Here is a 15,244-nt window from a genome sequence, read left to right on the forward strand (position 1 = left end):
TATATAATATGTACTGTGTGTGTGTATGCATATATATATATATGTATATATATATATATATATGTGTGTGTGTGTACGTGTGTCTATATATATATATGTATGTGTGTGTTGCTCTCTCTCTGGGCTCTATTTATCAACATTATTTTTACTAAAATAATGTGAAAAAGGGTGTTTTCACACCCTTTTCACATTATTTTAGTATCACCTATATTTATTACAGGGCAATTGGAGTAGAATTCGCAAAATTCTACTCCAAGCTCTAAGTATCACTTATTTTTAGTAAAGCAGATCGCATTTCCCATAACTGTAATGGGAAATGTGATCTGACCATAGTTACTAAAAATAAATGTGAAAAAAATATCGGGGAAAGCCCTGTGATAATAACGCTACCTGGAGGTTGCGTAATCCAGGGTCTCCCCCGGTTACTGGACTCCTGCCCTGCTCTAACGGGGAGAGCAGAGCCGGGAGTCGGTCCCTGTAATCATCTGTGTGGTCTAAACAGACCGCAAGCTGATTACTGTAAAAAAAAGAAAAATAAAATAGTACAAAAAAAAATTACTTACCTGACTCCAGGGACCAGTGATCGGGCCTCCCGTGATGACTCCCCTCTGGTCAACTGGTCTCCCACAGTGCACTGCTGCCCGGTCATCAGGTGATCGGGCCCCAGTGCAGTATGGGAGATCACCTGACCGGAGGTATGGAGAACATCACCGGAGGCCTGGAGCATGCAGGTCATACTTGCCTACCCTCACGATTTGGTCGGGAGCCTCCCGAAAATCGGGTGTCGCTCCCGACCTCCCGGGAAGGCAGGCAATTCTCCCGGCTGCCGCCCAACCCTCCTATCCCCTCCGCAATGACCCCTGCAACCCCCGCAGTGGAGGGGGCTGGTGACGCGATTCGCGTCATTTTGGCCCCGGCCCCTGCTACACAATGCCTATTTTATCGGCATTGCATAGCGGGGGCGGGGCCAAACTGACGTGATCGCATGACCCCGCCCCCACCACGCCTTCAAGTGAAGTCACCCGCCCGGCAACTCCCCCTTGTACCGGCCACGCCCCCCCCCTGTCCTGCCAATCTGGCTGCTCCCTCCCGGAAGGAGCAGCCAGAAAGTCGGCAGGTATGATGCAGGTAAGTGTAATTAAGGGAGAGGGGGGTCGCAGGGGGTCCGCGATCGCGGGTGGTGGGGCTTAGTGCCGGGGGGTGGGGCTTAGCGCCGGAGGGGGGGTAGCAGCGGCGACTGGTCGGCGCATGCGTGGGCACTTAATCACGGTATTTTTTGCAAAAATACCGTGATAAGGCTCCGAAGGGGATTAGCAGGGACAGAGCTTTATCGTAAGCTCTGTCCCTGTAAGGGATTTGTAGTAAATCCCTGTGATATTGCCTGAATTGGCAATGCGAATTGTAGTAAATAGAGCCCTCTGTCTCTATATATGTATGTGTGCATGTGTCTATATATTAGGGGTGTGCACCGGACACTTTTCGTGTTTTGTGTTTTGGTTTTGGATCTGGATCTTTCTTCGTGTTTTGGATCTGGATTGGTTTTGCCAAAACCACCCTTCCGTGTTTTGGGTTCTGGGTTTTGTGTTTTGGATCTGGATTTTTTCTTAAAAAATAAAAAAAACCCGCTAAAATCACATAAATGGGCCTTTTTTTGTTCCTACGCTATTAATAACCCCAATAACATTAATTTCCACTCATTTCCACTCTATTCTGAACACCTCACACCTCACAATATTGTTTTTAGGCCAAAAGGTTGTACCGAGGAAGCTGGATGACTATGCTAAGCGACACAAGGGGGCGGCACAAACACGTGGCCCATCTAGGAGTGGCACTGCAGTGGCAGACAGGAAGCCAATCAGCGTTATGGTGCCCATTTGCATGTAGCACGAACCCGGGAGATCCGTGCTACATGCATCTGTGTGATTGGCACAGAGCAATGACAGGTCCGTGAGACCCGTCTGTGCTGCTGTGGTAAAAAAAAAAAAAAAAACCTGTGTAAAAAAAGAAAAAAATGGCGTGCACCCCCCCAAAAAAGAGCAACCAGCCCCGGGCATTAGTAACCCAGTGCTGGGTGTGCTTAAATACAGGGGACAAACGACGTAGGGGTCCCCTGTACTTAAGCACAACCAGCACCGGGCTAGTCAGAACCAGCGCTGGTTGCCAAAATACGGGGGACAAACGACGTAGGGGTCCCCTGTATTCTGCGCAACCAGCTCTGGGCTCTGATCCGGTCCTGGTTCTGGAAATATAGGGGACAAAAAATGAGTAGGGTTCCCCTGTATGTTCCAGAACCAGCACTGGACTTTTTCTAGCGGGGGGCTGATGCCACAGCCAGGGGAGCCCTTTCACCGGGCCCCCCAGCCGCAGCATCAACCCTGACCGCTAGTCAGCCCAGGCCGGGGATCCCTGGAGAGCTGGGGACCCCCCCAATAAAGGGGTCACCCTCTCCAGGGCACCCCAGGCCCAGGCTGATAGCCCGGGGCTATCCCCGCCACCCCTGGTGGCGGTGGGTGGCGGGTTGATTGTGTGGTGTGGTGTAAATAAAGAATATCAAACATTGTCTTTACAAGTAGAACTGCAAGTCCCAGCTAGCCTGCCCCGCATGCTGGTACTTGGAGAACCACAAGTACCAGCATGCAGGGCATTAAGGGCCCACTAGTACCTGTAGTTCACCTGTAAAAAAAATGTTTAAAAAAACACAGGACACACACACCGTGACAGTATAAGTTTATTAAACATACATACACACACACACATGTACACATACTCACCTATGTAACCCTGTAGCATCGGTCCACTTGTCCGGTAAAGTATCCATAGGGGACCTGTGAAAAAAAACATACTCACCATCTCCTATGCGAGGTTCTGTCCTCTTCGTTCCAAAGTAGGCATCCCCGGACTTGGCAAAAAAAAAAAACGAAAACGCGATCCACGAACTTAGTACCGTTCTATAGAACGGTACTTCCCGAATGAGAGCTTAGCGGCGGGGTATCACCATGGAAACCCCGCTGCTAAGCGTTCATTGGCTGAGAGAGGTCATCTCCCGTCTCTCAGCCAATGAACGGCTCCCTCCATTGTAGTCAATGGTGGGAACCGCAGGGTAAACTTTAATAACCTTGCGGCTCCCAGCATTGACTACAATGGAGGGAGCCGTTCATTGGCTGAGAGAGACGGGAGATGGCCTCTCTCAGCCAATGAACGCTTAGCAGCGGGGTTTCCATGGTGATACCCCGCCGCTAAGCTCTCATTCGGGAAGTACCGTTCTATAGAACGGTACTAAGTTCGTGGATCGCGTTTTCGTTTTTTTTTTTTGCCAAGTCCGGGGATGCCTACTTTGGAACGAAGAGGACAGAACCTCGCATAGGAGATGGTGAGTATGTTTTTTTTCACAGGTCCCCTATGGATACTTTACCGGACAAGTGGACCGATGCTACAGGGTTACATAGGTGAGTATGTGTACATGTGTGTGTGTGTATGTATGTTTAATAAACTTATACTGTCACGGTGTGTGTGTCCTGTGTTTTTTTAAACATTTTTTTTACAGGTGAACTACAGGTACTAGTGGGCCCTTAATGCCCTGCATGCTGGTACTTGTGGTTCTCCAAGTACCAGCATGCGGGGCAGGCTAGCTGGGACTTGCAGTTCTACTTGTAAAGACAATGTTTGATATTCTTTATTTACACCACACCACACAATCAACCCGCCACCCACCGCCACCAGGGGTGGCGGGGATAGCCCCGGGCTATCAGCCTGGGCCTGGGGTGCCCTGGAGAGGGTGACCCCTTTATTGGGGGGGTCCCCAGCTCTCCAGGGATCCCCGGCCTGGGCTGACTAGCGGTCAGGGCTGATGCTGCGGCTGGGGGGCCCGGTGAAAGGGCTCCCCTGGCTGTGGCATCAGCCCCCCGCTAGAAAAAGTCCAGTGCTGGTTCTGGAACATACAGGGGAACCCTACTCATTTTTTTCCCCTGTATTTCCAGAACCAGGACCGGATCAGAGCCCAGAGCTGGTTGCGCAGAATACGGGGGACCCCTACGTCGTTTGTCCCCCGTATTTTGGCAACCAGCTCTGGTTCTGACTAGCCCGGTGCTGGTTGTGTTTAAGTACAGGGGACCCCTATGTCGTTTGTCCCCTGTATTTAAGCACACCCAGCACTGGGTTACTAATGCCCGGGGCTGGTTGCTCTTTTTTTGGGGGGGAGGACGCCATTTTTTTCTCTTTTTACACAGGTTTTTTTTTTTTTATTTACCACAGCAGCACAGACGGGTCTCACGGACCCGTTAGTGCTCTGTGTCAATGACACAGATGCAAGTAGCACGGATCTCCTGGTCCGTGCGTGCATCTGTGTCATTGAAATACACAGCAGCACAGACGGGTCTCACTGACCCATCTGTGCTCTGTGTCACTGTCAATCACACAGATGCATGTAGCACGGATCTCACGAGTCCGTGCTACATGCAAATGAGCACCATAATGCTGATTGGCTGAGAGCCGTGACAGACGGCTCTGTCAGCCAATCAGCACTTTGCCCATTAAAGGCAAAGGCATTTTTTTTTAAATGGCCGCTCGAGGCAAAACCTCGAGATCCGACAGCAGATCTCGAGGTTTTGCCTCGGGAGAGGGATCCGGGGCAGACAGGGAGATCCGAGCTTGGGCTCGGATCGCCCCGGATCCCCGAAGTTCGGGTGGGTTCGGTTCTCAGGGAACCGAACCCGCTCATCCCTACTATATATATATATATATATGTGTGTGATTTGCTCTCTCGCTCTCTCTATATATATATAAAAAAGCTTCCAATCGGCAGCACTCAGAAAATACTCAGACCCACATCAGGTCGTGTAACCAACGTTTCAATGCTCTAGATACGCATTCTCTACAGGGTGCTATATATATGTGTACTAGGCATATGTGCTGCAGATATACAGGGCCGTAAGCCGAGGAATGCGGCCATAGGTTTCCATATTGAGGGGGTGGGGTGGGGTGGGGGGCCTGCCTATTTTGTCAGTCCCAGGCCCCACAATTTCTGATGGCAGCCTTGGGCGTAATCAGCGTGATCGCTCCCCCTTTTGGCAGCCTCAGACAGTCTCTCAGTGCAGCCCAGCACACAGCAGCGTGTGCTGGGCTGCTGTGGATGGGGAGCTGTGCTGGACCCGGGTAAGTAGTACTCCCCCCCCCTCTCTGCACCTCTGTGGACGGGCGATCAGTTGATGGACAGATATGTCTGCAGCAGTGGCGTAAGTTGAACCCAGATGTCCGGAGGCAAGTTATAACTTGGTGCCCCTCCCCGGTAACAGAGAGTTATGGGTGACGTTGACACCGGACATGTCACACTGACAAAGGAAGCTGCTGAGGAGCAGCAACACCAATGAGCGTGGGCAGGCTATAGATAGATGGAAGCGGCAGCTGTGACTTCTCAGGTGCCAGGAAGAGGTGCCATGTATTGGGTGGTTGTGAAGGAACACTCCGGGTACATAGCTACAGCCCTAAGTGGGGTGAATATGTTGTGGGCAATGGAGGAGGTGCCCCTTCAGTGCTGGAGCCCGGCGGCAGGCGCCTCCATTGTCTCCCACAGTTCTGCCCCTGGTCTGCAGACATATCTGTTCATTGGCTGTGCAGCACGATATGTTTGTGAATAACGTCGTTCACAGACATATCGTCTGTACACACTGGCCGACGGGCAGTGGAGGGCTTGGCCAGGGGGCAGGGTGCCATCTTCCCCCCAGACCGGTACAATTGTCCAGCACTAGGGGCTGCCGCTGTGCTCTGTCAGAATATATCCGTGACAGCCGGGGAGGTTCCTATGCCTGCCTCCCGGGCCGGCTGTCACTGTCAGGCTGCAGCAGTGCAAGTAGAGAAGAGGCCGGCAGACACAGACATGCACTGGGGAAACTATGGAGTGTGGTCCTGAAATGCACCGCACCACCCGTCCTGGCCGCGGCATTTAATACAAAGTGTGGTCCTGACCTAAAGCTGCCTGGAGGTCGTTCAGCTGCGCCTTCTCCTGCTCGTGTAAGGCCGGGCGGTGCGGCTAGGGGTGGAACTATGGGATACAATGGAGGCTCTCTCCTCCACTCGCTGCTCCCGCCACACCCCAGAGACATTGATCTCTCAATGTAATGCAGGCTCAGTAGGTGATCTCCCACCGTATGTTCTGTGGGCCTGATTCAGATCTGCTCGCGAACGCACAGCGGGTCAATGGTCCCCCACTGCGCATGCCGGAGCCGGCTCTGGCGTGTGCATGCGCGAGACTCGGCTAGTGGCGGGCGCTCCATCGCTACGGGTCTTGCACCAAAGCGGGGCAGCTGTCGATTGTGATTGACAGCTTGCCCCGTTTTGGAGGCGGGCAGGGGGGGGGCTGGCCAAACGGAGGCGTTCGGTTGTCGGCAGTGTGCCTCTTACTGAAACTGGTGATACACAGCGTAGCCTGCTTTGGAATGAGCTGGCGATTCAGAGATGCTGCTACTGGTGACGCTGCTGTTGTTGCTACGTAAGGTGATACATCTACCTAGTGGGCTGTCACAGTCATATAGTCCTTAGTCTGCCCTGTTCCACTTGTCCACATGTCCGTGGTTAAGTGGACATTGGGTACAACCGCATTTTTTAGGACACTGAGGATACTTTTTCTGACGTCTCTGTACATTCTCAGCATTACCTTCCTAGTGAAGTGGAATCTAGACAGGATTTGGTACCGGGGACACACTACCTCCATCAATTGTCTAAATCCCACTGCACTAATGGGGGATACCGGATGCACGTCTAACACCAACATAGCTGTTAAGGCCTCAGTTATCCGCTTTGCAACTGGATGGCTGCTGTCGTACTTCATCCTCCTCGCTAAGGACTGTTGGAGGGTCAATTGCTTAGTAAAAGTAGTGGCGTTCCTACTTCCTCTCTGGGATGATGAATGACTCCCAGCAGCAGCGGCAGCAGAAGGCGTAATAATGCAGGATCCTCCAGAGGAATCCCGGATAGGAGAGTCAGTCATGCCAGTGACATGGCCTGCAGGACTACTTCTGATCCTGACTGAGGAGGAAATTGACGAGGAGGGAGTTGATGGTGTGGTTTGCAGGTGCTTGGATACAACAGGACAAAGAGATTTAGGTGTCCCTGGACTGCTTACGGTCTTAGCCACAGTTTTTGAACTTGGCAGTAACTTTTTATGAATGCGCCGCAGGTGACGTATAAGGGAGGATGTTCCTAGGTGGTTAACGTCCCTACCCCTACTTATTACACCTTTACATATGCAACATATGGCAAGACAGTTGTTGTCCAGATTTGGATAGAAATATTTCCAGACCAAAGAGGTGGAATGTTTGGTCTTCTGCCCAGGCATGACCGTGATGGGCTTTTTCATCCCACAGACAACAACTCTTTCCCTTGGTGCCTGATTTAAACAAACCACATCACCATCAGAATCCTCCTCATCAATTTCCTCCTCAGCGCCAGCTACACCAGTATCCTCATCCTGTTGTACTTCAACAGTGACATCTTCAATTTGAATATCAGCAAGTGGACTGTGGGTGCTCCTTCCAGCACTTGCAGAGTGCGTGCAAATGGTAGAAAGAGCCACCTCTTCCCGTCCAGTGCTGGGAAGGTCAGGCATCGCAACCACCACCACACTTTGACTCTCCTTGGGGATTTATGATATCCTCTTAGAACGCACAGTTCTTCGCTGTGCTTTTGCCAGCTTAACTCGTTTGATTTTTGTAGCGGGAGGAGGAGGGTTTCCATCATCATGTGAAGCTGAACCACTAGTCATGAGCATGCGATCAGCGTGCGATCACTTAGTGTATGCAGACGCCCATCAGCGATTCATAAGACGCCCACTTGCGCACGCAATCTACTGGAAGTGCTTTAAACCATTGGTACATCGAGCACCATCGGATGCAATCACAGCGCATAAGGTTGACTATACCCTGCCGCAAGCACTGTGAGCACTTCAGAGTGAAATCCCACCAAGTGACAGGCACTATGACGCTGCGTTTTAATTACGTACGCCTCTAAAACGGCGCTGAGGTTCATAAGCACACCTGCGTTCGTACCTCCACTCCCCCATTCCTAGTGGCTTGCCCATGTTACCACCCACAAACGGCCTCTCCTGTCATTCACTCTGCTGGGCTGTCTATGCGCAGTGAGCAAACGTATCCTGGTGTCTCGCACTCGGTCGTGCACGCGCATTGCGATGCATACGCATGCACAGAAGAGCGACATCGGCCAGCTATGAGCGTTCGCATCATAGCGAGCGGGTCTGAGTTAGGCCCTATGCGCGCTCCCACCTCGTCGTCCGTCGCATCTTCAGATCTGCCGTGCATGCTGCTCAATATGAGGCTGTGACTGACGACCCCATGCGGAACGTCATATAGTGCGGTCGTTCACCAGACCGTGTGGTGTATACAGACCACACGATTTGTCGTTCATCGCACCTGCCGTTGGCTGGGTACACAGGTTGTGTAGTGTGAACCCAGCTTTAGTTCTATATGAACTTATTTTCCTTCCACTGCTGGAAGAAACTAAGGCCCTGATTCAGACCCACTCGCAAGCGGCTGTCTGCTCGCAAGTGGGTCGATGTTGTGCACTGCGCATGCGCACGACGGTGGGAGCTCCGTCGTGCGCATGCGCCAGACGCGACGAGCGAAGGACTTTCCTTCGCTCGTTGTGTCTGATCAAAGGGGGCGTGCTGTCGATGTTGATTGACAGCACGCCCCCTTTGGTGGGCATGCCGGGGGCGTGCCTCCCTGACGGGAGCGTTCCCAAGGGAACGCCTACCGTCAGAAGCCGGCCCACTGATAGAGCCAAAATCACTCCGGGCCTTGCGGTTGAAAAACTCAACCGCAGGCTCCGGCTCGCAGTGGCGATGGTCGCGATGGTCAAGACCATCGCGGCCATCAAACTGCACGCTCGTATAGGCTGTGGGTGGTGACCCACAGCTATACGAGCGTCCAGGAGGACGCTCCATAATTATGGAGGGCGGCCCTCATTCAGAGCGTGCGCTCTGCTCAGAGCGTATGGCTCTGAAGGAGGCCTAAAACCCTTCTACAATCATGGTGATCATTTGATATACTGTATGATGTTTGAGGAAAACAGACACAATTAAAATAATAATACCAGTATTAGAGATGTGTGGGTATGGATTCCTGGAATCCGAACACACCCGAACTTAGGTGCTACGAGTCTAACTGGGCCGAGGTTTGGGTCTTCTTCTATCGAGCTTACATTATAGATGATATAAAGCAGGGAAAAAAAGATGTTGTTTCAAGGTGCCCAATTCACAGTAATTGAGAGAGAGGGGGGTTGGGTTGGCACCAGAGCAGTCCCTAGGCATAGACAAACTAAGCAAATGTCTTGGGCCATCCAAGCCTGCCTAGAGCTGGTGGAGGTTTGGTGCAGGCAGAGACTCTGGCAGTGGCTACTGGCGCTGCACAGCATCCATGATCGGAGCTCAGCTGAGATCAGGCCTGGCAGCAGCAACAGTGAACGGGCAGAGGCAGAACAGCCGGTGGCAGTTTGCGGGGGCGGAGCTCCTGGTAGGCAGCTAGTGGTTAGCGCTGAGCCGGCTCTGAAGCGTCACACAATCAGAATGAGCTGCGCATGGGCAGACGCTCATTCAGGACTTTAAGTAATGATCGCGGGAGGGCTGCTGCACCATGAGCCTTTGCAGAGCTCGGAGTAATGGGTCACACCTCACGACTCTGGGCTCCACCTCCAGCAATCATCACACACAGTTGCGGCCTCCCAGCCTGAGACGGGAAAGGCAGGTCCGCTACCTGCGGCTTACTGTACCTTGAGTCGGACGGCTCTGCAGGCTGAGCTCAATAAATTAAGTTTGGAACTGGGAGAGGGCCGGGGTGCTGTGGTGCTTACTGCTGGGAGAGAGGTGCTCTGCTGGGATAGTGGTGGTAGGGGTTGTGGGTGCTGATACCATGCTGTGCTGGGATAGTGGGGTGCTGTGGGGGGGGGCGAGGACCCCTTCCGTGAGGCCACACCCCTTTTCAGGATCCCATGGGGATCTTGCCTAGGGCACTAATTTGGCTAGAAGAGGCGAAGACCCAGCATAATAAGAATCTGTGTACAATGGTTTATTTTACCCTTACTGGGACTGCTAGCTTGTAGCAGTGGATTATAATGTCTGTGTTGGAAGTCACAGGCCCTGGGTTTTACGACCACTCATACCCTCTTCTTTCTCACCCAGTGGATCCCTCTCTTTAAAACAAATTGTGTTAATGTAGCTTATACTGCAGGTTACAATGGCTAACGGTATCTAAGGATACGTTAGCCATCAGGGGGCCAAGCTCTGAGAAGTTAAGCTCTTAGGAGCTTGGTAAATTAGGCAACTTTGCCAGGCATTTAAGGGCCTTCAGCTGAATGTTATAGTTACTTATTTGTTTCTACCGAAGATCCTGGAGGGGTAGGTCCAGGTAGGAGGGGAATTATGTTGCTATGATGACAGGAGGGTGTTCTAAAATCGTGAATCTCAATGAAATTCCATAATGCTCCAGGGCATGAAAGCACTCAAGATCCATCTGCAAAACATAGTTACACGTAATTCGATATCATCCCCATAGTGTGCATTAAGGTCTGTGCGGCCACATTTAAGTGCCATCTCCTAACTGTGGAGTCTCATAGTCCAACACTCCTTGAGAAATAAGTTTTAAAAAGTTTTACAGTAGAGATGAGCTGTTTGGTTTTCCTGAAAACCGAATACACCCAAACTTTTGGGTTCTGAGTTGAACTGGGTCCCGTCTTGAATCACTGTGGGATTCCGAGTAAAACCAAGTCCAGACTCGAGTTTTCTAGCCAAGTTCAGAACTCGGATCTAAAAACCGGATCTTGTATTGTTTGGATTACATTTCAGTCCCTCCCTCATGATTTCTGGTGCTGTGAGTGGTCAGAATTGACTGGAGATGAATGTTATTGATGTTAATAATATTATAGGAACAAAAACAGGTCCAAGTTACATGATTTTTACTGTTTTTTTTTATAATTAATTTTTTTAAAAATCCTAAACGGAAACAAAACACAACGATGATTTAGAACCAAAACCAAAACATGGGGGACTGTGCACATCTCTATTATGCAGTAGAAGTTTAGGATATACAATACTGTGCAAAAGTTTTAGGCAGGTGTGGAAAAAATGCTGCAACGTAAGAATGCTTTCAACAATAGAAGTTTAAGGGGCCTATTCATCATCACTTAATTTTTACAAAAGCAGTTGAAAATACACATTTACAGATATTCATAGACATCTCCTACTTACCTTTCTCTGGTGGAATGGCCCACTGTCCACATACATTAGTATAACAGATATCTCCTGCTTACCTTCCTCTCCCGGAATGGGCCCACTGTCCCCATACACTAGTATCACAGACATCTCCTGCTTACCTTCCTCTCGCGGAATGGCCCGCTGTCCCCATACACTAGTATCACAGATATCTCCTGCTCACCTTCCTCTCCCGGAATGGCCCACTGACCCCATACACTAGTATCACAGATATCTCCTGCTTACCTTCCTCTCGCGGAATGGCGCGCTGTCCCCATACACTAGTATCACAGATATCTCCTGCTTACCTTCCTCTCCCGGAATGGCCCACTGTTCCCATACACTAGTATCACAGATATCTCCTGCTTACCTTCCTCTCCCGGAATGGCCCGCTGTCCCTATACACTAGTATCACAGATATCTCCTGCTTACCTTCCTCTCCTGGAATGGCCCGCTGTCCCCATACACTAGTATCACAGATATCTCCTGCTTACCTTCCTCTCCCGAAATAGCCCGCTGTCCCCATATACTAGTATCACAGATATCTCCTGCTTACCTTCCTCTCCCGGAATGGCCCACTGTCCCCATACACTAGTATCACAGATATCTCGTGCTTACCTTCCTCTTGCGGAATGGCCCACTGTCCCTATACACTAGTACACATGTTCAGATGGCGTTTGCTACCGCTACCCACTCCTTCCCTATGGAAAGGAGTCCTGGGTCGCGAATAGGGATCATTTCAGATCCCTGCGCCTCTGTCCGGCTCCTTCCACTGGATGTCGGGGCTCTTGTGCGCGTGCGTGACCTGTAGGTCATGCATGCACACTGCTCTCGCGAGCAGTGAAAAGATTCACTGCTCCGAAAGGAGCAGTGAAGCCGCTTGCTGGGACAGCTGATTTTCTAATCATCTGTCTCAGCACCAGAGCAATGATGAATTGCTCCGGCATCCGCGGCGAGTCAGCGTGTTAATTATTGGGGTCAGTTTGGTCCTCGATAATTAACATCTTGAATAGGACCCATAATGGTTTATTTTTATCAATTATCAAAATGGTTAAGTTAGGTGGTTAGTTCTCCAAGATGTTTGCAACAACTTTCCTGCTGAGTTCCTTCAAAAACTGTGTGCAAGTGTACCTAGAAGAATTGATGCTGTTTTGAAGGGAAAGGGTGGTCACACAAAATACTGATTTGATTTAGATTTCTCTTCTGTTCATTCTCTTTGCATTAAAAAATAAACTATTAACACTTCTATTTTAGAACACTTCCATTAAAGCATTCTTGCTCTGCAGCATTTTATCCACACCTGCCTAAAACTTTTGCACAGTACTATAGGTGCCAACATTTAAATCATGGAGAAGAGATGCAGCTGATCACTGTGGGTGGGCTGTGTGCTTCTCGTCCAGCCCCCTCACTGCATAATGCTGTGAATCCCAGATCCATGTAGCAGGTACGGGTCAAGATGTTGAGTTTCTATGAAAATTGCAGCATTGTGCCCCTGCCCAGCACATTTTACTAAGAAGTTGGTGGGACATACAGTAGGAGGGGGTGATCTTCCTTTCCTGGGAGTCAGTGAGACTCCCCAAAAATTCTGGAGTGCCCCAGACATTCCAAAATAGTGATCTGTATATAGGTTGGAAGAGCAAATTAATGCTAAAGGATGTAACATTTTAAAATGAAAAACTAATTGAATGATATTGGAGCAATAGGCAACCAATAGTTTGTGACCTGAAAAGAGCTTTGAAACCTTATTTACAAACCATGACCTGTATTTGCCACTGATATGCTTTTTACGTTAACGTTTTGATACTTTAGAAATTTACAAACACTGTGCCAGTAAAAGAAAAATGTTGGCTGTCAGTAATTGTTTTATCGGTTGGTCAATAGGAAATATTTTCAACCCTGCTTGAACCTAGATTGGAGTAATTACAGTGCTGGTATATTACATCTAGAGGATCTCATACCACCGAGATGAAAAAGTCAGGTTCTCGACGTGTGGCAGAAATTCTCATTGTACAGCTGTCCCCTCGAGTCACTTTTCGTTATTTTTTTTGCTTGTCTCCAATCTCATCTTCACTGTGTGTCCTTGCAAGGCCTAACTAGATTTGGGACTTTTTTTTTTTTTTCTTGATAGTTTCATAAAAAGCAAATAGCTTCATAGATGAGCTGTAATAAAACTCTGAAATATTTTCTTAGAGAGCCTATGGTGACAACATTAATCATAAAAGCACTGTCTCATGGGCTTAGAAGAGTATCTGTAGCCACAAGATGGAACTCTTTCCTTGTGTTACTACATAAATCTCCGCTGTTGCAAAACAGTGCAAAGTATAATGCAATTTTGCCAGCTGCAAATGAACCAATGGCCCCAAAGTTATTGTGTAGATGAATGTCTCAAAATGCTTTTGCATTCTGGAACTTGTAGTTCCTCGAAAGACGGAAGGCCACAGGTAGTCTAATCCTAGCAGAGGTCAGAGCCTTCTTACACTCAGACATTTTGGTTTATGTACTAACAAAGGGGGTCATTCACTGCTCATGCGCACGACGGAGGGAGACTTTCCTTCGCTCGGAGTGCCTCATCAAAGGGGGCGTGCTGTCGATGGTGACTGACAGCACGCCCCCTTTGGTGGGCGTGCCTGCCATATGGAGGCGTTCCCAAGGGAACGTCTACCGTCTGAAGCCGGCCCCACTGACATCACTTGTGATGTCAGTGGGAGTGATTTTGGCTCTGATAGAGCCAAAATCACTCCTGGCCTTGCGGTTGAAAAACCCAACCGCAGGCTTTTACTCGCAGTTCCGATGGTCGCGATGGTCAAGACCATCGCGACCATCATTTTGCACGCTCGTATATGCTGTGGGTGGTGACCCACAGCTATACGAGCATCCAGGAGGACGCTCCATATTAATGGAGGTGGGCCCTGATTCAGAGCGAGCGCTCTGGTCAGAGCATCCGGCTCTGAATCAGGGCCAAAGTACAAATATTAGTAATCCATATCAGCCAATCAGACACTTGTTTACATTGCCCAGCTTACATCAGATCAATCATGGATGGTTGGATCAGCCTTTGAAGTTACAGTATACCCTCTCTAACGGTGGCTTCTCGATGCAGTTCTCTAACGGTATTGTTACATTTTACCAGCCACTCTGGGAATTGTGTTCTGCAGAATCCATTGTGTAATGAACCCGAGTGCACTATGAACCACAGCTCTGCCATCAATTTCCACCCAAGTGCACGATCAATACCGTAGGCCGACCAAACATTCGCACCGTAGGCATCAGACGCCACTTCAATTCACGCCATAGCATTCCTCTACAAACCAACCGCCTAACCCCACGGGCCTAAGCAAAAGAGCTTCAGTCTTGTGCAGCGGCCGACATAGCGGGCCAATAAATGAATGAATGGCCAATAATCCAGACTGGCCTATCATCATACAATCCTGTAAGAAAAATAATATAGTTGATTTAATAAAGGTATCAAAGAACCCACAACTCTCAAACCACACCCCGCACACCTGCAAACCGCAGACAGGACAACATAAAACAACAATAACGATGTTAGTGACAAACACAAGCATGCTAACCGGTATGCAGTCGGAAAGCCGGCGGACCTAATCCTGACAGCCGGCTTCCGACTGTCATTTCCCGGCAAGGGTCTAAAGACAGGCATCGATATGCCGACATTAGACATATGCCGGGATCCCGACGCCCAGCATCCCGATCGAATTGATGCTGGGTGCCGAGCACAGATAGCCACGGGGGGGAGGGTTAGGTTTACTGTTAACGGGGGGGACTTAGGGTTAGGCACCCCCCCGGGAGGTTAGGGTTAGGCTAGGGGAAGGGGGGGTTAGCGTTAGACACCCCCGTGGGGGACGTAGGGTTAGGCACCACTCCGGGGGACTTAGGTTTAGGTGGCCGGGAAGTGGGGGTTAGGTTTAGGCACTTAGAGGTTGGATTAGGGTTAGGCACTGGGGGGGGAAGGTTAGGGTTAGGCACCCCTAA

The sequence above is a fragment of the Taudactylus pleione genome, unplaced genomic scaffold, assembly GCF_031769625.1.
Source record: "Taudactylus pleione unplaced genomic scaffold, aTauple2 ptg000510l, whole genome shotgun sequence".
Lineage (NCBI taxonomy): Eukaryota > Metazoa > Chordata > Amphibia > Anura > Myobatrachidae > Taudactylus > Taudactylus pleione.